The sequence below is a fragment of the Oncorhynchus clarkii genome, chromosome 11, assembly GCF_045791955.1.
Source record: "Oncorhynchus clarkii lewisi isolate Uvic-CL-2024 chromosome 11, UVic_Ocla_1.0, whole genome shotgun sequence".
Lineage (NCBI taxonomy): Eukaryota > Metazoa > Chordata > Actinopteri > Salmoniformes > Salmonidae > Oncorhynchus > Oncorhynchus clarkii.
In genome coordinates this window covers 1,112,947-1,138,656 of record NC_092157.1, presented here as the reverse complement: position 1 = coordinate 1,138,656, position 25,710 = coordinate 1,112,947, and the positions used below count along the sequence as shown (strand labels likewise).

Genomic DNA, 25,710 nt, shown 5'->3' with positions numbered 1-25,710 from the left:
CCTTCCTTTAGAGCTAGAGGCTGTCCATTCTTCTGTTAGAACACAGAACTAGAGGCTGTCTAGTCTACTGTTAGAACACAGAACTAGAGGCTGTCCAGTCTTCTATTAGAACACAGAACTAGAGGCTGTCCAGTCATCTATTAGAACACAGAACTAGAAGCTGTCCAGTCTTCTGTTAGAACACAGAACTAGAGGATGTCCAGTCTTCTATTAGAACACAGAACTAGAAGCTGTCCAGTCTTCTGTTAGAACACAGAACTAGAGGCTGTCCATTATTCTATTAGAACACAGAACTAGAAGATGTCCAGTCTTCTGTTGGAACACAGAACTAGAAGCTGTCCAGTCTTCTATTAGAAGACAGATCTAGAGGCTGTCCAGTCAATGAAGAGGAGGTAACAAGGGACAGATAACTACCACACCACAAACCACTAGAGGAAGAGGAGGAGGATGAAGAGGAGGAGGAGAGGAGGAAGAGAGGATGAGAATAAAGGTTTGGAGGAGTGGGAGAAGAGGAGGAGGATTATTAGAGGAGGAGGAGGATGATGATGAGAGGAGGAGGAGGATGAGGGGGGAGGGGGGAAGAGGAGGATGAGAGGAGGAGAGAGAGAGGAAGAAAGAAAGAAAGAAAGAAAGAAAGAGAGAGAGATGGTCTTCGACACAATAATGGGAGGGGTGAGAGTTGTGCACAAGTAATGAAGGAGGAGGTGTTTGACCGTTGCATTACGAGAGGGGAGGGGTCTGTTTACGTGTATGTGTGTGTGTGTGTGTGTGTGTGTGTGTGTGTGTGTGTGTGTGTGTGTGTGTGTGTGTGTGTGTGTGTGTGTGTGTGTGTGTGTGTGTGTGTGTGTGTGTATATGTGTGTGTGTGTGTGTATATGTGTGTATATGTGTGTATATGTGTGTGTGTGTGTGTCAGCTGGTCATCTCATTGGTCCAGTGGAGTTGAATCAGGAGCAGCAACGTTCATCACTGGAACTGAGGAGGTTTCTATCTCTCTATTCCTCTACTACTCTATCCCTCGCTTCTTATCTCTGTGTCTCCCTCCTTATCTCTATCCCTCGCTCCTTATCTCTGTGTCTCCCTCCTTATCTCTATCCCTCGCTCCTTTTCACTGGGTCTCCCTCCTTATCTGCGTCTCCCTCCTTCAGATTTCTCTCCTTCTCCGAAGCATCGGCAGCCCACCGGTTCAAATCCACAGGTAAGAGCATTTCCTCTCTCAATAGCAGCTTGACATGATGGACTTTACTTGAATCTGTTTCCCCTGTAACATGATGGACTTTACATGAATCTGTTTCCCCTGTAACATGATGGACTTTACATGAATCTGTTTCCCCTGTAACATGATGGACTTTACATTAATATGTTTCCCCTGTAATGATGGACTTTACATTAATCTGTTTCCCCTGTAACATGATGGACTTTACATTCATCTGTTTCCCCTGTAACATGATGGACTTTACATTCATCTGTTTCCCCTGTAATGATGGACTTTACATTAATCTGTTTCCCCTGTAACATGATGGACTTTACATTCATCTGTTTCCCCTGTAACATGATGGACTTTACATGAATCTGTTTCCCCTGTAATGATGGACTTTACATTCATCTGTTTCCCCTGTAACATGATGGACTTTACATTCATCTGTTTCCCCTGTAACATGATGGACTTTACATTCATCTGTTTCCCCTGTAACATGATGGACTTTACATTCATCTGTTTCCCCTGTAATGATGGACTTTACATTCATCTGTTTCCCCTGTAACATGATGGACTTTACATTCATCTGTTTCCCCTGTAATGATGGACTTTAGATTAATCTGTTTCCCCTGTAATGATGGACTTTACATTAATCTGTTTCCCCTGTAATGATGGAATTTACATTAATCTGTTTCCCCTGTAACATGATGGACTTTACATTCATCTGTTTCCCCTGTAACATGATGGACTTTACATTCATCTGTTTCCCCTGTAACATGATGGACTTTACATTCATCTGTTTCCCCTGTAATATAATGGACTTTACATTCATCTGTTTCCCCTGTAACATGATGGACTTTACATTCATCTGTTTCCCCTGTAACATGATGGACTTTAAATTAATCTGTTTCCCCTGTAACATGATGGACTTTACATTAATCTGTTTCCCCTGTAACATGATGGACTTTACATTAATCTGTTTCCCCTGTAATGATGGACTTTACATTAATCTGTTTCCCCTGTAATGATGGACTTTACATTAATCTGTTTCCCCTGTAACATGATGGACTTTACATTAATCTGTTTCCCCTGTAACATGATGGACTTTACATTAATCTGTTTCCCCTGTAATGATGGACTTTACATGAATCTGTTTCCCCTGTAATGATGGACTTTACATGAATCTGTTTCCCCTGTAACATGATGGACTTTACATTCATCTGTTTCCCCTGTAGCATGATGGACTTTACATTCATCTGTTTCCCCTGTAGCATGATGGACTTTACATTCATCTGTTTCCCCTGTAACATGATGGACTTTACATTAATCTGTTTCCCCTGTAATGATGGACTTTACATTAATCTGTTTCCCCTGTAATGATGGACTTTACATGAATCTGTTTCCCCTGTAACATGATGGACTTTACATTCATCTGTTTCCCCTGTAACATGATGGACTTTACATTCATCTGTTTCCCCTGTAACATTATTCTTCAGTCAATGTTTATCTTTTGGACTAGCTGTTGCTTTATTTGAGCTTTAAGCAGAATCAGCTTTAGCAACAACATCATAACATCATTACATCATTAATATTATAACATTATTACATTATTTCATCACAATATTATTACATCATTACATCATTACATCATTACATCATAACATCATTACATCATTACATCATTACATCATTACATCATAACATTATTACATTATTACATCATTACATCATAACATCATAACATCATTACATCATTACATCATTACATCATTACATCATAACATTATTACATTATTACATCATTACATTATTACATTATTACATCATTACATCATAACATTATTACATTATTACATCATTACATCATAACATCATTACATCATAACATCATTACATCATTACATCATTACATCATTACATCATTACATCATTACATCATAACATTATTACATTATTACATCATTACATCATAACATCATTACATCATTACATCATTACATCATTACATCATAACATTATTACATTATTACATCATTACATTATTACATTATTACATCATTACATCATAACATTATTACATTATTACATCATTACATCATAACATCATTACATCATAACATCATTACATCATTACATCATTACATCATTACATCATTACATCATTACATCATAACATTATTACATTATTACATCATTACATCATAACATCATTACATCATAACATCATTACATCATTACATCATTACATCATTACATCATAACATTATTACATTATTACATCATTACATCATTACATTATTACATCATTACATTATTACATCATTACATCATTACATTATTACCCAATTACATTATTACATCATAACATCATAACATCATTACAGTATTACATCATAATATAATTACAGTATTACATCATAACATCATTACATTACATCATAACATTATGACATTATTACATCATAACATTATAACATTATTACATCATAACATTATGACATTATTACATCATAACATTAGTAAAACATAACATCGTAACATTATAACATTATTACATCATACCATTAGTAAATCATAATATTATGACATTATTACATCATAACATTATGACATTATTACATCATAACATCTTAACATTATTACATCATAACGTCATAAAATAGTTACATAATAAAATAATAACATTATTCCATCATAACATTATTACATTATTACATTATTACATTATTACATTATTACATTATTACATCATAACATTACTACATCATAACATTATTACATTATTACATCATAACATTATTACATCATAACATCATAAAATAATTAGATAATAACATTATTACATCATAACATCATTACAACGTAACATTATTTCATCATATCATTATTACATCATAACATCATTAAATAATTAGATAAAAACATTGTCACATCATTACATTATTACATTATAACATCACAACATCATAACATTAGACATGATCACATTATGACATTATTACATTATTACATTATGACATTATTACATTACTACATTATAACATTATTACATTATTACATTATAACATCATCACATTTTGACATTATTATATTAATACATGTTATGACGTTGTACATCAAAAAATCATGAAATAATTAGATAATAACATTATAACATTATGACATTATAACATTATGACGTTATAACATCATCACATTTTGACATTATTACATTATAACATCATAAAGTTCTGTACGTCCAGTGAGAGAGGTTTGTTTTGAACAGCATGATGGTTGTCTACAGTGAGTTCATGAGATCAAGGTGCAGTCAGTGTGTCTGTCTGTCTGTCTGTCTGTCTGTCTGTCTGTCTGTCTGTCTGTCTGTCTGTCTGTCTGTCTGTCTGTCTGTCTGTCTGTCTGTCTGTCTGTCTGTCTGTCTGTCTATGTGTGTCTATCTAAACTCAGCAAAAAAAGAAATGTCCCTTTTTCAGGACCCTGTCTGTCAAAGATAATTCGTAAAAATCTAAATAACTTCAGAGATCTTCATTGTAAATGGTTTAAACACCGTTTCCCATGCTTGTTCAATGAACCAGAAATAATGAATAAACATGCACCTGTGGAACGGTCGTTAAGACACTAACAGCTTACAGACGATAGGCAAATAAGGTCACAGTTATGAAAACTTAGGACACTAAAAGAGGCCTTTCTACTGACTCTGAAAACCACCAAAAGAAAGATGCCCAGGGTCCCTGCTTATCTGTGTGAACGTACCTTAGACATGCTGCAAGGAGGCATGAGGACTGCAGATGTGGCCAGGGCAATAAATTGTAATGTCTGTACTGTGAGACGCCTAAGACAGCGCTACAGGGAGACAGGATAGACAGCTGATCATCCTCACAGTGGCAGACCGTGTGTGTGTGTGTGTGTGTGTGTGTGTGTGTGTGTGTGTGTGTGTGTGTGTGTGTGTGTGTGTGTGTGTGTGTGTGTGTGTGTGTGTGTGTGTGGATGTGACAACCCAGCACTCATATGAGAACTGTTAAACATACAGTACATTTGATGACATGACCCTTTCCTATCGGGGATATACATACGGTAGTGGACATATTCTGGGTAGCTCTAATGTGGGTGTATGTACATAGAGCATGTTATGTTGAACCAATGAACTTAAAGCAGCTATCTAGTACCCCAGAAACCCACAGAGAATATGACTCACATCCTGCCCAACTACAGTCCTGCTTTCTTTAATGAACTTCTAGAATTAAAGATTTAAACCACACAGAAAGAGAGAGAGAGAGAGAGAGAGAGGTGAAGAGACCAGGGAGAACTAGGGAAAGGGAGAGATAGATAGATGGAGAGGCCAGGGAGAACTAGGGAGAGAGAGAGAGAGCGAGAGAGAGAGAGAGAGAGAGAGAGAGAGAGAGAGAGAGAGAGAGAGAGAGAGAGAGAGAGAGAGAGAGAGAGAGAGAGAGGTGAAGAGATCGGGGGAGTACGATGGAAAGGGAGAGAGAGAGATGTGCAGGTATCCCTGTACATTGTTAATATGGTACTGAACTGACCCTGTATATCATATGATTACTTACTTACGTATTGTGTCCTTCCTATTTATTTTTTATTTCTCATGTGTTTTTTTCTAGTATTACATTGTTAGGTTTTGAGTTTGCAAGAAAGTAATTTCACTGCATGTGAATATTCAAACCTGAAACTTGATGTGTAGAGAACCCTCAAACCCCACTAGACAACAGCTCTGTACTAGGGATATCTCTGCTGAAGCACTTTAATTATTAATAATAGCTCTCTGTTGTAACATAGACAGGATATGACAGAGCACTTTCACCAGCCAGAAGTGTGTTCTGTAGTTGTGACAAATCACTTGGAAGAATTTACTGTCAACAGAAATAAGCAGAAAGGGGCTCCCCATGCCAACATTTCCATTAGCCATGACACTGCGAGGCAAAAGTCAAACATCAAACCCTTAAAATCCATCGCAGAGACAACTCAGCAGTCTCGTGAGAACATTGTGGGGACATCACAAACGAGATGTTCCCAAAAGACATGAACTGTCCAGTAGTGCAGATGATTCTACAACGGTTCTTGTAGCCCATTCCTGCAGTCTCAAGTTTTCAAAATTACATAAATAAACAAGTTATTTATTTATTTTTACGCAGAAAATCCAGGTGTTTCTATGTCAAAAAAATTTGTTATACTTCAGTCTTCTGTGATATACACTGCTCAAAAAAATAAAGGGAACACTAAAATAACACATCCTAGATCTGAATGAATGAAATATTATTATTAAATACTTTTTTCTTTACATAGTTGAATGTGCTGACAACAAAATCACACAAAAATGATCAATGGACATCAAATTTATCAACCCATGGAGGTCTGGATTTGGAGTCACACTCAAAATTAAAGTGGAAAACCACACTACAGGCTGATCCAAATTTGATGTAATGTCCTTAAAACAAGACAAAATGAGGCTCAGTAGTGTGTGTGGCATCCACGTGCCTGTATGACCTCCCTACAATGCCTGGGCATGCTCCTGATGAGGTGGCGGATGGTCTCCTGAGGGATCTCCTCCCAGACCTGGACTAAACCATCCGCCAACTCCTGGATAGTCTGTGGTGCAACGTGGCGTTGGTGGATGGAGCAAGACATGATGTTCCAGATGTGCTCAATTGGATTCAGGTCTGGGGAACGGGCGGGCCAGTCCATAGCATCAATGCCTTCCTCTTGCAAGAACTGCTGACACACTCCAGCCACATGAGGTCTAGCATTGTCTTGCATTAGGAGGAACCCAGGGCCAACTGCACCAGCATATGATTTCACAAGGGGTCTGAGGATCTCATCTCGGTACCTAAAGGCAGTCAGGCTACCTCTGGCGAGCACATGGAGGGCTGTGCGGCCCCCCAAAGAAATGCCATCCCACACCATGACTGACCCACCGCCAAACCGGTCATGCTAGAGGATGTTGCAGGCAGCAGAACATTCTCCACGGCGTCTCCAGACTCTGTCACATCTGTCACATGTGCTCAGTGTGAACCTGCTTTCATCGGTGAAGAGCACAGGGCACCAGTGGCAAATTTGCCAATCTTGGTGTTCTCTGGCAAATGCCAAACGTCCTGCACGGTGTTGGGCTGTAAGCACAACCCCCACCTGTGGACGTCGGGCCCTCATACCACCCTCATGGAGTCTGTTTCTGACCGTTTGAGCAGACACATGCACATGTGTGGCCTGCTGGAGGTCATTTTGCAGGGCTCTGGCAGTGCTCCTCCTTGCACAAAGGCAGAGGTAGCGGTCCTGCTGCTGGGTTGTTGCCCTCCTACGGCCTCCACGTCTCCTGATGTACTGGCCTGTCTCCTGGTAACGTCTCCATGCTCTGGACACTACGCTGACAGACACAGAAAACCTTCTTGCCACAGCTCGCATTGATGTGCCATCCTGGATGAGCTGCACTACCTGAGCCACTTGAGTGGGTTGTAGACTCCGTCTCATGCTACCACTAGAGTGAAAGCACCGCCAGCATTCAAGCATTCAAGTAACCAAAACATCAGCCAGGAAGCATAGGAACTGAGAAGTGGTCTGTGGTCACCACCTGCAGAACCACTCCTTTATTGGGGGTGTCTTGCTAATTGCCTATAATTTCCACCTGTTGTCTATTCCATTTGCACAACAGCATGTGAATTGTTTTGTCAATCAGTGTTGCTTCCTAAGTGGACAGTTTGATTTCACAGAAGTGTGATTTACTTGGAGTTACATTGTGTTGTTTAAGTGTTCCCTTTATTTTTTTGAGCATTGTATATACAGTGTAATATTAGGATGAAAACTCCAAATGTAATACATTTCAACTCTGTATCTGACATGGTACAGGTGTCTTCTGTTGTTAAAGCCCATAACCATGTGTATGAGGTGTATCAGAAACCCTGATTTATTCAGGTTAAGATGCAGAAAACATTTACCTGATGTTACAAGAATGTTTCCAAAGCAAATTTAGTCTGTTCGATATTAAAGGTTCCCAGAATGTTTCTTTAGGTTGTGGGAACATTGTGCGGATATGACATGAGATAGGTTCCCAGAATGTTTCTTTAGGTTGTGGGAACATTGTGGGGATATGACATGAGATAGGTTCCCAGAATGTTTCTTTAGGTTGTGGGAACATTGTGGGGATAGGACATGAGATAGGTTCCCAGAATGTTTCTTTAGGTTGTGGGAACATTGTGGGGATATGACATGAGATAGGTTCCCAAAATACTAAAACCGTCCAGTCACGACTGGTCATGCTGACATGTTTGTATCAGGGTGCACAAAATATTTATTTGGCGATACAAGAATGATGAGAAAAAACTGTTTCTGAGTTCTTTAAATGTTCCCACTGTTGTGGACCAGTGTGGGTACATTGAAAGAGATAGGTACAAGAAATGGGTTTCCAAAACACCCAACAATATACCACTAGGCTACCTGACACCCAACAATATACCACAAGGCTACCTTCCACCCAGCAATATATCACTAGGCTACCTGCCACCCAACAATATACCACTAGGCTAGCTGCCACACAACAATATACCACTAGGCTACCTGCCACCCAACAATATACCACTAGGCTAGCTGCCACACAACAATATGCCATTAGGCTACCTGCCACCCAACAATATACCACTAGGCTACCTGCCACTCAACAATATACCACTAGGCTACCTGCCACCCAACAATATACCACTAGGCTACCTGCCACCCAACAATATACCACTAGGCTATCTGCACACAACGATATACCATTAGGCTACCTGCCACCCAACAATATAAAACTAGGCTACCTGCCACCCAACAATGTAAAACTAGTCTACCTGCACCCAACAATATACCACTAGGCTACCTGCCACCCAACAATATACCACTAGGCTACCTGCCACCCAACAATGTAAAACTAGTCTACCTGCCACCCAACAATATACCACTAGGCTACCTGCCACCCAACAATATACCACTAGTCTACCTGCCACCCAACAATATACCACTAGTCTACCTGCCACCCAACAATATACCACTAGGCTACCTGCCACCCAACAATATACCACTAGGCTACCTGCCACCCAACAATATACCACTAGGCTACCTGCCACCCAACAATATACCACTAGTCTACCTGCCACCCAACAATATACCACTAGGCTACCTGCCACCCAACAATATTCCACTAGGCTACCTGCCACCCAACAATATACCACTAGGCTACCTGCCACCCAACAATATAGAACTAGGCTACCTGCCACCCAACAATATACCACTAGGCTACCTGCCACCCAACAATATACCACTAGGTTACCTGCACCCAACGATATACCACAAGGCTACCTGCCACCCAACAATATAAAACTAGGCTACCTGCCACCCAACAATGTAAAACTAGTCTACCTGCACCCAACAATATACCACTAGGCTACCTGCACCCAACGATATACCACTAGGCTACCTGCCACCCAACAATATAGAACTAGGCTACCTGCCACCCAACAATATATCACTAGGCGACCTGCCACCCAACAATATAAAACTAGGCTACCTGCACCCAACAATATACCACTAGGCTACCTGCCACCCAACAATATACCACTAGTCTACCTGCAACACAACAATATACCACTAGGCTACCTGCCACCCAACAATATAAAACTAGGCTACCTGCCACCCAACAATGTAAAACTAGTCTACCTGCCACACAACAATATAAAACTAGGCTACCTGCCACACAACAATATACCACTAGGCTACCTGCCACCCAACAATATACCACTAGTCTACCTGCAACACAACAATATACCACTAGGCTATCTGCCACCCAACAATATACCACTAGGCTACCTGCACCCAACGATATACCACTAGGCTACCTGCACCCAACGATATACCACTAGGCTACCTGCCACCCAACAATATAAAACTAGGCTACCTGCCACCCAACAATGTAAAACTAGTCTACCTGCACCCAACAATATACCACTAGGCTATCTGCCACCCAACAATATACCACTAGTCTACCTGCACCCAACAATATACCACTAGGCTACCTGCCACCCAACAATATACCACTAGTCTACCTGCCACACAACAATATACCACTAGGCTATCTGCCACCCAACAATATACCACTAGGCTACCTGCACCCAACGATATACCACTAGGCTACCTGCCACCCAACAATATAAAACTAGTCTACCTGCCACCCAACAATATACCACTAGGCTACCTGCCACCCAACAATATACCACTAGGCTACCTGCCACCCAACAATATAAAACTAGTCTACCTGCCACCCAACAATATACCACTAGTCTACCTGCCACCCAACAATATACCACTAGGCTACCTGCACCCAACGATATACCACTAGGCTACCTGCCACCCAACAATGTAAAACTAGTCTACCTGCACCCAACAATATACTTTGTATCTTGTCTTGGAGGTCCTCTGAACATTTCAAGAACATCTAGAGAATTACCTAATATTTTACCTAAAATTAACATTCAAATGCATATCTGCTCCTTAAAGCAGATTAGAATACATCCCCATTATGTTTCCCTCCAGACTGTAATACATCCACATTATGTTTCCCTCCAGACTGTAATACATCCTCATTATGTTTCCCTCCAGACTGTAATACATCCCCATTATGTTTCCCTCCAGACTGTAATACATCCCCATTATGTTTCCCTCCAGACTGTAATACATCCCCATTATGTTTCCCTCCAGACTGTAATACATCCCCATTATGTTTCCCTCCAGACTGTAATACATCCCCATTATGTTTCCCTCCAGACTGTAATACATCCTCATTATGTTTCCCTCCAGACTGTAATACATCCCCATTATGTTTCCCTCCAGACTGTAATGCATCCCCATTATGTTTCCCTCGAGACTGTAATACATCCATCCCCATTATGTTTCCCTCCAGACTGTAATACATCCTCATTATGTTTCCCTCCAGACTGTAATACATCCCCATTATGTTTCTCTCCAGACTGTAATACATCCCCATTATGTTTCCCTCCAGACTGTAATACATCCCCATTATGTTTCCCTCCAGACTGTAATACATCCCCATTATGTTTCCCTCCAGACTGTAATACATCCTCATTATGTTTCTCTCCAGACTGTAATACATCCCCATTATGTTTCCCTCCAGACTGTAATACATCCCCATTATGTTTCCCTCCAGACTGTAATACATCCCCATTATGTTTCCCTCCAGATTAGAATACATCCCCATTACAGTGCCTTGCGAAAGTATTCGGCCCCCTTGAACTTTGCGACCTTTTGCCACATTTCAGGCTTCAAACATAAAGATATAAAACTGTATTTTTTTGTGAAGAATCAACAACAAGTGGGACACAATCATGAAGTGGAACGACATTTATTGGATATTTCAAACTTTTTTAATAAATCAAAAACTAAAAAATTGGGCGTGCAAAATTATTCAGCCCCTTTACTTTCAGTGCAGCAAACTCTCTCCAGAAGTTCAGTGAGGATCTCTGAATGATCCAATGTTGACCTAAATGACTAATGATGATAAATACAATCCACCTGTGTGTAATCAAGTCTCCGTATAAATGCACCTGCACTGTGATAGTCTCAGAGGTCCGTTATAAGCGCAGAGAGCATCATGAAGAACAAGGAACACACCATGCAGGTCCGAGATACTGTTGTGAAGAAGTTTAAAGCCGGATTTGGATACATAAAGATTTCCCAAGCTTTAAACATCCCAAGGAGCACTGTGCAAGCGATAATATTGAAATGGAAGGAGTATCAGACCACTGCAAATCTACCAAGACCTGGCCGTCCCTCTAAACTTTCAGCTCATACAAGGAGAAGACTGATCAGAGATGCAGCCAAGAGGCCCATGATCACTCTGGATGAACTGCAGAGATCTACAGCTGAGGTGGGAGACTCTGTCCATAGGACAACAATCAGTCGTATATTGCACAAATCTGGCCTTTATGGAAGAGTGGCAAGAAGAAAGCCATTTCTTAAAGATATCCATAAAAAGTGTTGTTTAAAGTTTGCCACAAGCCACCTGGGAGACACACCAAACATGTGGAAGAAGGTGCTCTGGTCAGATGAAACCAAAATTGAACTTTTTGGCAACAATGCAAAACGTTATGTTTGGCGTAAAAGCAACACAGCTGAACACACCATACCCACTGTCAAACATGGTGGTGGCAGCATCATGGTTTGGGCCTGCTTTTCTTCAGCAGGGACAGGGAAGATGGTTAAAATTGATGGGAAGATGGATGGAGCCAAATACAGGACCATTCTGGAAGAAAACCTGATGGAGTCTGCAAAAGACCTGAGACTGGGACAGAGATTTGTCTTACAACAAGACAATGATCCAAAACATAAAGCAAAATCTACAATGGAATGGTTCAAAAATAAACATATCCAGGTTTTAGAATGGCCAAGTCAAAGTCCAGACCTGAATCCAATCGAGAATCTGTGGAAAGAACTGAAAACTGCTGTTCACAAATGCTCTCCATCCAACCTCACTGAGCTCGAGCTGTTCTGCAAGGAGGAATGGGAAAAAATTTCAGTCTCTCGATTTGCAAAACTGATAGAGACATACCCCAAGCGACTTACAGCTGTAATCGCAGCAAAAGGTGGCGCTACAAAGTATTAACTTAAGGGGGCTGAATAATTTTGCACGCCCAATTTTTCAGTTTTTGATTTGTTAAAAAAGTTTGAAATATCCAATAAATGTCGTTCCACTTCATGATTGTGTCCCACTTGTTGTTGATTCTTCACAAAAAAAATACAGTTTTATATCTTTATGTTTGAAACCTGAAATGTGGCAAAAGGTCGCAAAGTTCAAGGGGGCCGAATACTTTCGCAAGGCACTGTATGTTTCCCTCCAGACTGTAATGCATCCCCATTATGTTTCCCTCCAGATTTAATTCACATTTAAATTTCCTTCATAGGACTTTTGAACCATATGTAATCATACAGACACAACCCTAATCTTTCCATTTCATATGTTGACAATCTGTACATGCGGGGTTTGAACCTAAAATGTTTGGTTCCCAAGCCAGGTCTGTATTCTCTCACCCCCAGGGAAGCTCTCTCACATCTTCTTGTTCAGTATATAACCATGGCAGTATGGTCAGTCAGAAATTCCATGCTTCCTTTTTAGCCTTCTTAGACATAACTAACCCTGGGATATATGAGTGTTATTCTTCTTAGACATAACTAACCCTGGGATATATGAGTGTTATTCTTCTTAGACATAACTAACCCTGGGATATATGAGTGTTATTCTTCTTAGACACAACTAACCCTGGGATATATGAGTGTTATTCTTCTTAGACACAACTAACCCTGGGATATATGAGTGTTATTCTTCTTAGACATAACTAACCCTGGGATATATGAGTGTTATTCACCAACTCTTCACCTATTCGCTTTATATGCTGTGTACTTCTGGGCCCATATTTACAAGGTGTCTGAGACTGAGTGCTGATCTAGGATCCCGTTTTGTTTTCAGATCATGAACAATAAGACAGCGGGACCATGTCAAGCATCTCATTAAAGGAATTATATTTGGTGTGTGTTTTTTTTGAAAGTTGAACAGTACTTTTTTCCCACAATAATTTCGTTTTTACACTAAATTCTGTATTTAAGACTGGATGTATACAACTGGACGAAGTAAAGACCTTTCCCCTTTTAGTTGAGTGTATCTGAGACACAATTTCACATTTTTTTTTAATGTATTTTTTTAATAAACATAGTTAAATAATATGTGGGTCTGATCTGCATCAAGTAGCTGAAATGACTGCAAACTATGTGCATTTGAACGTGTTTTAATGATCCTGATAAGTTCATATGTGGATCAGAGAAGCTGTCAGTCTCGTCACGATCATATGCATGGCATGGTGGAGATCACAACACAAAACATCAACATGTTGCACAGGTCAGATAGGCATACAGAGGCTTATATTAACGCCCACAGTACAAAACCAAATGCATAGGCTAGTAGCATGGAAAAATATTGTCTAGGTGCTTTCTTCCGGGGGAGATTATGTTTATAAATTGACTGGCTTGGCTGTGGGACAGTGGGTGTGCATTGATGAATCTAATGGAACTGTTAACAGGAATTACCTGTGGAATGTGGGGAATGTGGTGCTCCCTGCTATCAACCAATCACCATTCAGGATCCAAGCAAATCGTTTTAGAATAATTATTCTGACAGAACATGTTGATGATGTCAGTGATGATGTCAGTGATGATGTCAGTGATGATGTCAGGGATTCAACATTTAGGAGAGGATGAATAATCATGTCCCATTTCCCTGGCATGCATCATTTGGGTCTTAAATCTTGCAATAGCTAATGTGCAATGTGCTCCTGTTCTGGTCAATGTGGGTAGGAGGTGTATCTTCCTACTAGCTGTCAAGGGGCTATTTTCCTTCCTGTCTGTGGTTTCCCAGGTTTTATTACCCCCATTATGTTATGTGCCCTCATCTTATCATGCTGCCATCCTCTCCCCTCCCCTCCATCCTGCCCTCCTCTCCCCTCCCCTCCATCCTGCCCTCCACTCCCCTCCCCTCCATCCTGCCCTCCCCTTCCTTCCTGCCCTCCTATCCTCTCTCCTGCCCTCCCCTCCCCTCCCTCCTCCCTCCCTCCCTCCCTCCCTCCCTCCACCCTCACTCCTCCCTCCTCTCCCCTTTGCCCTTACACCCTCCATCCAGCCCTCCTCTCCCCTCTGGGCTTCATCCCCCCTCCTTCACTCCTCCCTCCTCTCCCCTTTGCCCTTACACCCTCCCTCCATCTTCCCTCTCGCCCTCCTCTCCCCTCTCCCCTTACACCCTCCCTCCTCTCCCCTCTGCCTTTACACCCTCCCTCCTCCCTCCTCTCCCCTCTGCCCTTACACCCTCCCTCCCTCCCTCCTCCCTCTCTCCATCCAGCCCTCCTCTCCCCTCTGGGCTTCATCCCCCCTCCCTCACTCCTCCCTCCTCTCCCCTTTGCCCTTACACCCTCCCTCCCTCCCTCCATCCTGCCTCCTCCCTCTTCCCTCTCGCCCTCCTCTCCCCTCTGCCCTTACACCCTCCCTCCTCCCTCCTCTCCCCTTTTTCCTTACGCCCTCCCTCCTCCCTTCTCTCCCTCCTCTGCCCTTACACCCACCCTCCTTCCTCCCTCTCTCCATCCAGCCCTCCTCTCCCCTCTGTGCTTCATCCTCCCTCCCTCCCCCTCCTACCTTCAGGCTCTAGCCTGGGATCACTGGGCACAGCACCAGTAAATCACTTGTCTTACAGTCACCTCCTTTCTTGGCTGTCCACTAAGCGTTTAGTTGTGGCCCTCACTGCTCCCATACCATAACTACCGTCAGTGATGTGTGTTCATGGACTCCAAGGGAAATCAGAAAAAATATATTTTATCATTAATCTCCCTGTGTTTCATAATTTTCCTTCAATTCGCAAGGGCTGAATTTATCTCACCAGAGAAACAGCGCCCCTCTGTCTATGTATGTGTAACCCATCTATCTGATACTGTCTGGTCAAAAAGAGTATTATATTGATGACGCCCATAGCATTGAATGCAAGGGAAGCCAGCGAGCATTTGGCCTCCCTTGGTTAAAAAAAAGTGTAAATAATATCCAATCCGTTTGAGAGGATGGAAGTTCAATATGTAGCTAGATGTAGAAGGCTAATGATAACTAGCTAACCCTGCCCATGAATGGAAGTTAGACTAGCAAGCAAGCATTTTAGCCAGGTAGCCTAGAACATCAAAAAATAAAAGTGTGTACTGTATGACAGAGTGAAAGACCGTTTCGTCAACATGAAAGAGTGCAGGATGGCATTGGTGTTCCTCGACAAGTTAACTGGGTTAACTGCCTTGTTGTCACGTTCTGACCTTAGTTCCTTTGTTATGTCTTTGTTTTAGTTTGGTTAGGGCGTGAGTTGGGGTGGGTAGCCTATTTTTCTATGTTGCGTTTATGTGTTTGGCCTGGTATTCAGAGGCAGGTGTCGTTCGTTGTCTCTGATTGAGAATCATACTTAGGTAGCCTTTTCCACCTGTGTTTTGTGGGTAAATATTTTCTGTTCAGTGTTTTTCAATTCACCGTACAGGACTGTTCGTTTGTCGTATTTTTGTTCAGTGTTCAGGTATTTTATTAAAAACATGGACACTTACCACGCTGCGCATTGGTCCGATCTCTCCTACTCCTCCTCAGACGAGGACGACGAACATAACACTTGTTCAGTGGCAGAACAACATATTTTTAGCTTGTCGATCCAGCAACCTTTCGGTTCCTGGCCCAATGCTCTAAACACTAGGCTACCTTCCGCCCCACAATACCCCATAATGACAAAGAAAAAACAGGTCTTTAGAATTTTTTGCATTTTTTTAGATTATTGTTTTTATTATTAAAAAATAAATAATTGAATCCATTTTTGAATAAAACATATACATAATTTAGTACATAATTTAAAACATAATTTAGTTTATGTGCTGAGATAGCGTAACTTCCTCCTAATGATATACACTGCTCAAAAAAATAAAGGGAACACTAAAATAACACATCCTAGATCTGAATGAATGAAATATTCTTATTAAATACTTTTTTCTTTACATAGTTGAATGTGCTGACAACAAAATCACACAAAAATTATCAATGGAAATCAAATTTATCAACCCATGGAGGTCTGGATTTGAGGAGGTAGGCGAATAATTACAATTTTGCAGATTAACACTGGAGTGATAAATGATCAGATGGTCATGTACAGGTAGAGATACTGGTGTGCAAAAGAGCAGAAAAGTAAATAAATAAAAACAGTATAGGGATGAGGTAGGTAAATTGGGTGGGCTATTTACCGATAGACTATGTACAGCTGCAGCGATCGGTTAGCTGCTCAGATAGCAGATGTTTGAAGTTGGTGAGGGAGATAAGTCTCCAACTTCAGCGATTTTTGCAATTCGTTCCAGTCACAGGCAGCAGAGAACTGGAACGAAAGGCGGCCAAATGAGGTGTTGGCTTTAGGGATGATCAGGGAGATACACCTGCTGGAGCGCGTGCTACGGGTGGGTGTTGCCATCATGACCAGTGAACTGAGATAAGGCGGAGCTTTACCTAGCATGGACTTGTAGATGACCTGGAGCCAGTGGGTCTGGCGACGAATATGTAGCGAGGGCCAGCCGACTAGAGCATACAGGTCGCAGTGGTGGGTGGTATAAGGTGCTTTAGTAACAAAACGGATGGCACTGTGATAAACTGCATCCAGTTTGCTGAGTAGAGTGTTGGAAGCAATTTTGTAGATGACATCGCCGAAGTCGAGGATCGGTAGGATAGTCAGTTTTACTAGTGTAAGTTTGGCGGCGTGAGTGAAGGAGGCTTTGTTGCGGAATAGAAAGCCGACTATAGATTTGATTTTAGATTGGAGATGTTTGATATAAGTCTGGAAGGAGAGTTTACAGTCTAGCCAGACACCTAGGTACTTATAGATTGTTACGCACCCCTCTATGAAGAGGGAACGCAACACCCTGCTACAACTAAACTCTCCGTGAAGTGAAAAAGGTATGGACTGTAGGTGCGAGTAAGGATGACAACAGGCAGAATGTGGTACCGTTTACAATGACTTTATTCCTTTACACGGTAATATGGGGAAAAGGGGCTGGACGGAACCAAAGCAAAGAAAGTAAATCTCAAAGCCCCCCCCCCCCTCTCCTATCTTACCTGCCTACCCACTACTTACCTAATTTAGCACCACCTGGTGCCCTAACCAAAATACAGGGGGTGGTCCACCCAGGTCTTACCTAGTGTGCCTAGACAGTGAATATACTACGGGTATATGTATGCCCGCGGGCCTCTTGCCTAAGCACTCCCAAGGTGCCTTCCCCTTTCCCCCTGGGAACAAATGAAACAGAATATTAAACAATTTCACAAACAAACTAAGAAACAAAGGACATCAACTAAGCTCTACCTGAGCAACAAACTCACAGAACATACCAACTCTCAGCAACGAACTCCCAGCGAAATCAACCTCTATCACATTCAATCGCTCTGCAATGACTTCCCAGCAATGAACCCCAGCAAAATCAACCTCTAGCAAAATCTCTCTGCAATGACCTCCCAGCAAATCTCTAGCAAATCTACCTCCAGCAAAATCTCTCTCCTGACAGAACACTGGCTATATATAGCTTCTGAAGGAATGGGTAATTGGAGACAGCTGTGTCTTGACGAGGGGGCGGGGTCAGCTCTCCAATTAGCCATGGAGTCGACCAATCAGCTGCTTGAGGGATTTCAGGAAGCCATTTCCTGAAATAAACACATGCAAATACACAAACTACAACACATAAACTGGGGAACGTAACATAGATGTCCACATATTCTAGGTCGGAACCATCCAGGGTGGTGATGCTAGTCGCGCGTGTGTGCGGGTGCAGGCAGCGAACGGTTGAAAAGCATGCATTTGGTTTTACTAGCGTTTAAGAGCAGTTGGAGGCCACGGAAGGAGTGTTGTATGGCATTGAAGCTCGTTTGGAGGTTAGATAGCACAGTGTCCAAGGACGGGCCATAAACTAGTGTAGCATAATTACTGGAGGCTGAGACCTTAAGGGTCGGGAGACACTATGGCCCCTACTGACGATACCCACGGACAGGGCCAACCAGGCTGGATATAACCTTACCCACTTTGCCAAAGCACAGCCCTAACACCGCTAGAGGGATATCTTCAACCACCAACTTACCATCTTGAGGCAAGGCAGAATATAGCCCACAAAGATCTCCGAACCCGAGGGGGGGCGCCAACCTGGACAGGAAGATTACGTCAGTGACTCAACCCATTCAAGTGACGCACCCCTCCTAGGGACAGTATGGAAGAGCACCAGTAAGCCAGTGACTCAGCCCCTGTAACAGGGTTAGAAGCAGAGAATCCCAGTGTAGAGAGGGGAACCAGCCAGGCAGAGACAGCAAGGGTGGTTTGTCGCTCCAGTGCCTTTCCGTTCACCTTTACACCCCTGGTCCAGACTACACTCAATCATAGGACCTACTGAAGAGATGAGTCTTCAATAAAGACTTAAAGGTTGAGACCAAGTCTGCGTCTCTCACATGGGTAGACAGACCGTTCCATAAAAATTGAGCTCTATAGGAAAAGCCCTGCCTCCAGCTGTTTGCTTAGACATTAAACAGAGTAACGCCGAGGTCCTTCACAGTTTTATTTGAGATGACGACTGTACAACCATCAAGATTAATTGTCAGATCCAACAGAAGATCTCTTTGTTTCTTGGAACCTAGAACAAGCATCTCTGTTTTGTCCGAGTTTAAAAGTAGAACATTTGCCGCCTTCCATTTCCTGATGTCTGAAAACACAGGCTTCCAGGGAGGGCAATTTTGGGGCTTCACAATGTTTCATTGAAATGTACAACTGTTTATTGTCCGCATAGCAGTGAAAGTTAACATTATGTTTCCGAATGACAACACCAATATGTATCAAAAGCAGCACTAAGGTCTAGGAACACGGGGACAGATGCAGAGCCTTGGTCTGACGCCATTAAAAGGTGATTTACCACCTTTACGGGTGCAGTCTCAGTGCTATGATGGGGTCTAAAACCAGACTGAAGTGTTTAATATACATTGTTTGTCTTCAAGAAGGCAGTGAGTAGCTTTTTCGAAACATTTGGAGAGGAATGGGAGATTCAATATAGGCGAATAGTTTTTGATGTGTCAAGGTTTGGCTTTTTCAAGAGAGGCTTTATTACTGCCACTTTTAGTGAGTTTGGTACACATCCGGTGGATAGAGAGCCGTTTATTATGTTCAACATAGGAGGGCCAAGCACAGGAAGCAGCTCTTTCAGTAGTTTAGTTGGAATAGGGTCCAGTATGCAGCTTGAAGGTTTAGAGGCCATGATTATTTTCATCATTGTGTCAAGAGATATAGTACTAAAACACTTGAGCGTCTCTCTTGATCCTAGGTCCTGGCAGAGTTGTGCAGACTCAGGACAACTGAGCTTTGAAGGAATACGCAGATTTAAAGAGGAGTCCGTAATTTGCTTTCTAATGATCATGATCTTTTTGTCAAAGAAGTTCAAGAATGTATTACTGCTGAAGTGAAAGCCATCCTCTCTTGGGGAATGCTGCTTTTTAGTTAGCTTTGCGACAGAATCAAAAATAAATGTTGGATTGTTCATATTATACTCAATTAAGTTGGAAAAATAGGATCATCGAGCAGCAGTGAGGGCTCTTCGATACTGCACAGTACTGTCTTTCCAAGCTAGTCGGAAGACTTCCAGTTTGGTGTGGCGCCATTTTCGTTCCAATTTTCTGGAAGCTTGCTTCAGGGCTCAGGTATTTTCTGTATACCAGGGAGCTAGTTTCTTATGACAAATGTTTTTGTTTTTAGGGGTGTGACCGCATCTTGGGTATTGCGCAATGTTAAATTGAGTTCCTCAATTAGGTGGTTAACTGATTTTTGTACTCTGATGTCCTTGGGTAGGTGGAGGGAGTCCGGAAGGGCATCTAGGAATCTTTGGGTTGTCTTAGAATTTATAGCACAGCTTTTGGTGATCTTTGGTTGGGGTCTGAGCTGATTATTTGTTGCGATTGCAAACGTAATAAAATGGTGGTCCGATAGTCCAGGATTATGAGGAAAAACATTAAGATCCACAACATTTATTCCATGGGACAAAACTAGGTCCAGAGTATGACTGTGGCAGTGAGTAGGTCCAGAGACATGTTGGACAAAACCCACTGAGTCGATGATGGCTTCGAAAGCCTTTTGGAGTGGGTCTGTGGACTTTTCCATGTGAATATTAAAGTCACCAAAAATGTGACTATTATCTGCCATGATTACAACGTCCGATAGGAATTCAGGGAACTCAGTGAGAAACGCTGTACATGGCCCAGGAGGCCTGTAAACAGTAGCTATAAACGGTGATTGAGTAGGCTGCATAGATTTCATGACTAGAAGCTCAAAAGACGAAAATGCAGAAATCTTTTTTGTAAATGGAAATGTGGTATCATAAACATTAGCAACATCTCCGCCTTTGCGGGATGCTCGGGGGATATGGTCACTCGTGTAACCAGGAGGTGAGGCCTCATTTAACACAGTAAATTCATCAGGCTTAAGCCATGTTTCAGTCAGGCCAATCACATCAAGATTATGATCAGTGATTAGTTCATTGACTATAACTGCCTTGGAAGTGAGGGATCTAACATTAAGTAGCCCTATTTTGAGATGTGAGATTTCACAATCTCTTTCAATAATGAGAGGAATGGAGGAGGTCTTTATTCCTGTGAGTTTGCTAAGGCGAACACCGCCATGTTTAGTTTTGCCCAACCTAGGTCGAGGCACAGACACTGTCTCAGTGGGGATAGCTGTGCTGACTACACTGACTGTGCTAGTGGCAGACTCCACTAAGCTGGCAGGCTGGTTAACAGCCTGCTGCCTGGCCTGCACCCTATTTCATTGTGGAGCTAGGGGAGTTAGAGCCCTGTCAATGTTCATAGATAAGATGAGAGCACCCCTCCAGCTAGGATGGAGTCTGTCACTCCTCAACAGGCCAGGATTTTTCCTGGTTGTGGTGAGTCCCAGAAAGAGGGAAAATTATCTACAAATTCTATCTTTTGGGAGGGGCAGAAACCAGTTTTCAGCCAGCGATAGAGTTGTGAGACTGCTATCGAGCTCATTACTCCCCCTAACCGGGAGGGGGCCAGAGACAATTACTGGTCATTACCTGTCAGATTGAGAGGGGGAGAGGCGCCTCCCTGTGGCAGAATTTGGTCATTACCTGTCAGATTGCAAGGGGGAGAGGCACCTCCCTGTGGCAGAAGCATCCAATGAGCCATTTTCGTGTTGCATTTTTCCTTTTGAGAGAACGCCTAATTCCTGGCCCTTAACCAATCATACTATATATAGGGCTGCTATCACTGCTACCATGAAACCAATGCCAGGGTGCTTCTATCAGTTTACCTTCCTCCTCTGTCCCTGTCCCCATCCTGGGCTCGAACCAGTGATCCTCTTCTTCGCAACACACGCAACACACCGCCCTCCTTGACAACGTACCAACCGATTGAGCCAGGAGAACGCTACCTCCCCGCATGCCAACTGTAAAGTTTGATGGAGGAGGAATAATGGTCTGGGGCTGTTTTTCATGGTTTGGGCCCCTTAGTTCCAGTGAAGGGAAATCTTAACGTTACATTCTAGATGATTCCGTGCTTCCAACTTTGTGGCAACTGTTTGGTGAAAGGCCCTTTCCTGTTTCAGCATGACAATGCCCCCAAGCACAGAGCGAGGTCCATACAGAAACAGTTTGTCGAGGCCTGCACAGGGCCCTGACCCATGGGACACCTTTGGGATGAATTGGAATGCCAACTGCGAGCCAGGCCTAACATCAGTGCCCTACCTCACTAATGCTCTTGTGGCTGAATGGAAGCAAGTCCAGGCAGCAATGTTCCAACATCTAGTGGAAAGTCTTCCCAGAAGAGTGGAGGCTGTTATAGCAGCAAAGGGGGGACCAACTCCATATTAATGCCCATGATTATGGAATTTATTTTACATTTATTTAACTAGGCAAGTCAGTTAAGAACAAATTCTTATTTTCAATGACGGCCTAGGAACAGTGGGTTAACTGCCTGCCACCCCAATTTAAAAATGTAGCAACTGCTGGTTGTGCCTTTAAACAAAATCTCTTTCTCTGACCAGTTGTATTAGTATAACATCACCACATTTCCTGAATGTTTTGAACAGGCATTATAGCTCTGTATTTGTAGCTGATTCTTCATGTTAAGCAGTGTTCTTTGCTCATCTTCATCAAGGGTGCCAAACATTTTTGGAGGTGACTGTGGACGGCTAAATGACTATAGTATCTACTTGAATATCTATTGCGGTTTCAGACCATGTCATCACAATCACGGATATGGATTTTCTTCACGTGTGGAAATTTACAGGGAATGAGAATGTGATTTTTCTATATTGTATTATTATTATTATTATTACATCATATAGGATGATGTCATTTTGAGTTGTGTGTTTTACTATGGCTGTACAGCGTTCCAAACATTTACATGTTGGCTCTATCAAAACAAAAACAAGGAAATGTTTTCTTCACAAAATGTTTTAAATCAAAATGGAAAACGGATACTTATGTCTCCAGGCGGCTCTTTTAATCATTAACAAAGGACGACACTCGTAAATCTAAACCCTGACTTCTGTGTGGCTTTATGGCAACAGTCGGTCTGGTGGAGGAAACTCTCTCTAATAGATATTTCATTATTCTGTTTCCCTTGGCTCCCTACATTGTCAAGTAACAGAGTAACAAGCCACAGCTGCACCTCATTTTGGCCGTAGCTTTACTGTAGCTGTAAAGGGGCCATCTGCAGTTGCCACACACACATTTTTTTACTCATAAATTAATGGTATGTCCCCAGTGATTTTTGAAGAATATAACTAAATTCCTCATGAGCTATAGTTCCACTGTCGTACCCCATCAGAACACAAATATAAGCCTGTTTTACTCCAATATATTTGTAAACAAAGTACATTTAAACAAACAGTATACAGCCTCAAAACATGGTTATAACTATTCTGATATCATGGCTGGTCAGTCCTTGCATCTGTAGCTCATTCTATGAATTAGAGAATGGCCGCGGGGAGTACTCTATCTTATTCATTCAACTGCTGATTGGCCCTTTAACGCAGAAAGGCTGTTTCTGAAGGATGCATCCACCCATAGAGGCGAAGAGAGTGGAGGTTTGATCTGCTCCAGATCGAATCGCTGTTGGAAGAGCTCAGGGCCCTGAGAGCAGGACTCTACAGAAGGATCAGTTTGGCCTTTTACAATCTAATATTTTACAATCTAATGAATAAGAATATGGACAGATGGATGGATGCCACTCTGAGATGCTTTGCTGTGCACGTAGTGAAGGAGTGAAGAACGTCAGTTTCATAATATCCCAATGAGTTGTGATGCCACCTTGTGGCTTGTAGGCCCCTGTCTCACTTCAGTTCAAATGGTAGAAAAGTTACAGCAGATATCAGACCACAACTATATACATAAAGAACACAGACATTCCTTTCATATTCTGGAAATGGGATTATCTTTGATGGTTTTACTGTACAATAATTCATTAACTCTGAAACTGCAACTGGTCTCTAACCTGTAAGAAAGCAGTCATACCCTCAGTCTGTCTTTCCCAGTACGTTCATACCCTCAGTCTGTCTTTCCCAGTACGTTCATACCCTCAGTCTGTCTTTCCCAGTACGTTCAAACCCTCAGTCTGTCTTTCCCAGTACGTTCATACCCTCAGTCTGTCTTTCCCAGTACGTTCATACCCTGAGTCTGTCTTTCCCAGTACATTCATACCCTGAGTCTGTCTTTCCCAGTACGTTCATACCCTCAGTCTGTCTTTCCCAGTACGTTCATACCCTCAGTTTGTCTTTCCCAGTACGTTCAAACCCTCAGTCTGTCTTTCCCAGTACGTTCAAACCCTCAGTCTGTCTTTCCCAGTACGTTCATACCCTGAGTCTGTCTTTCCCAGTACGTTCATACCCTGAGTCTGTCTTTCCCAGTACATTCATACCCTCAGTCTGTCTTTCCCAGTACGTTCATACCCTCAGTCTGTCTTTCCCAGTACGTTCAAACCCTGAGTCTGTCTTTCCCAGTACGTTCATACCCTGAGTCTGTCTTTCCCAGTACATTCATACCCTGAGTCTGTCTTTCCCAGTACGTTCATACCCTCAGTCTGTCTTTCCCAGTACGTTCATACCCTGAGTCTGTCTTTCCCAGTACGTTCATACCCTCAGTCTGTCTTTCCCAGTACATTCAAACCCTGAGTCTGTCTTTCCCAGTACATTCAAACCCTGAGTCTGTCTTTCCCAGTACGTTCATATCCTGAGTCTGTCTTCCCCAGTACATTCAAACCCTGAGTCTGTCTTTCCCAGTACATTCAAACCCTGAGTCTGTCTTTCCCAGTACATTCAAACCCTGAGTCTGTCTTTCCCAGTACGTTCATACCCTGAGTCTGTCTTTCCCAGTACATTCATACCCTGAGTCTGTCTTTCCCAGTACATTCAAACCCTGAGTCTGTCTTTCCCAGTACATTCATACCCTGAGTCTGTCTTTCCCAGTACATTCATACCCTGAGTCTGTCTTTCCCAGCATGTTTTCCTATTTCATTCCACTGTAATGCTTTAATGTAGTTATACTTATTAATATTCAAAGACATTACCTTTTTCTTAAATATATCTGTGGTGGGTTAAGTAGCATAGAAGCCTGGTATCATAGACTAGACGTAACATAGTAAAAGTAATTCGGTTTTGTATGATTACGTAAGACAGAAGGTTTCTTAAGACAAAAACATAAGGAGGGTGGTTGGTTGGGGTGGATGGGTAGGCGTATGAGGCAAATGTCTAGCAACCCAAAGGCTACGTGTTCAATTCTCATTGTGGACAACTTTAGCATTTTTTATCTAATGTTTCAGCCAGCTAGCTGCCTAGCTAACGTTAGCCACAACAAATTGGAATTAGTGACGTATCTTACATTTAGCAAATTCATA

General features: G+C 42.2%; 1 protein-coding gene across 1 annotated transcript in view; it reads left to right on the top strand.

The window, feature by feature from the left end:
- Positions 1 to 954: 954 nt before the first annotated feature.
- LOC139420577 (type-1 angiotensin II receptor-like) overlaps positions 955 to 25,710 on the top strand; it is a 32,931-nt gene continuing 8,175 nt past the window's right edge. The window contains exon 1 of the mRNA XM_071170761.1: positions 955 to 1,197. The gene's annotated coding sequence lies outside the window, so the exon portion shown is untranslated. The remainder of the gene's footprint in view (positions 1,198 to 25,710) is intronic.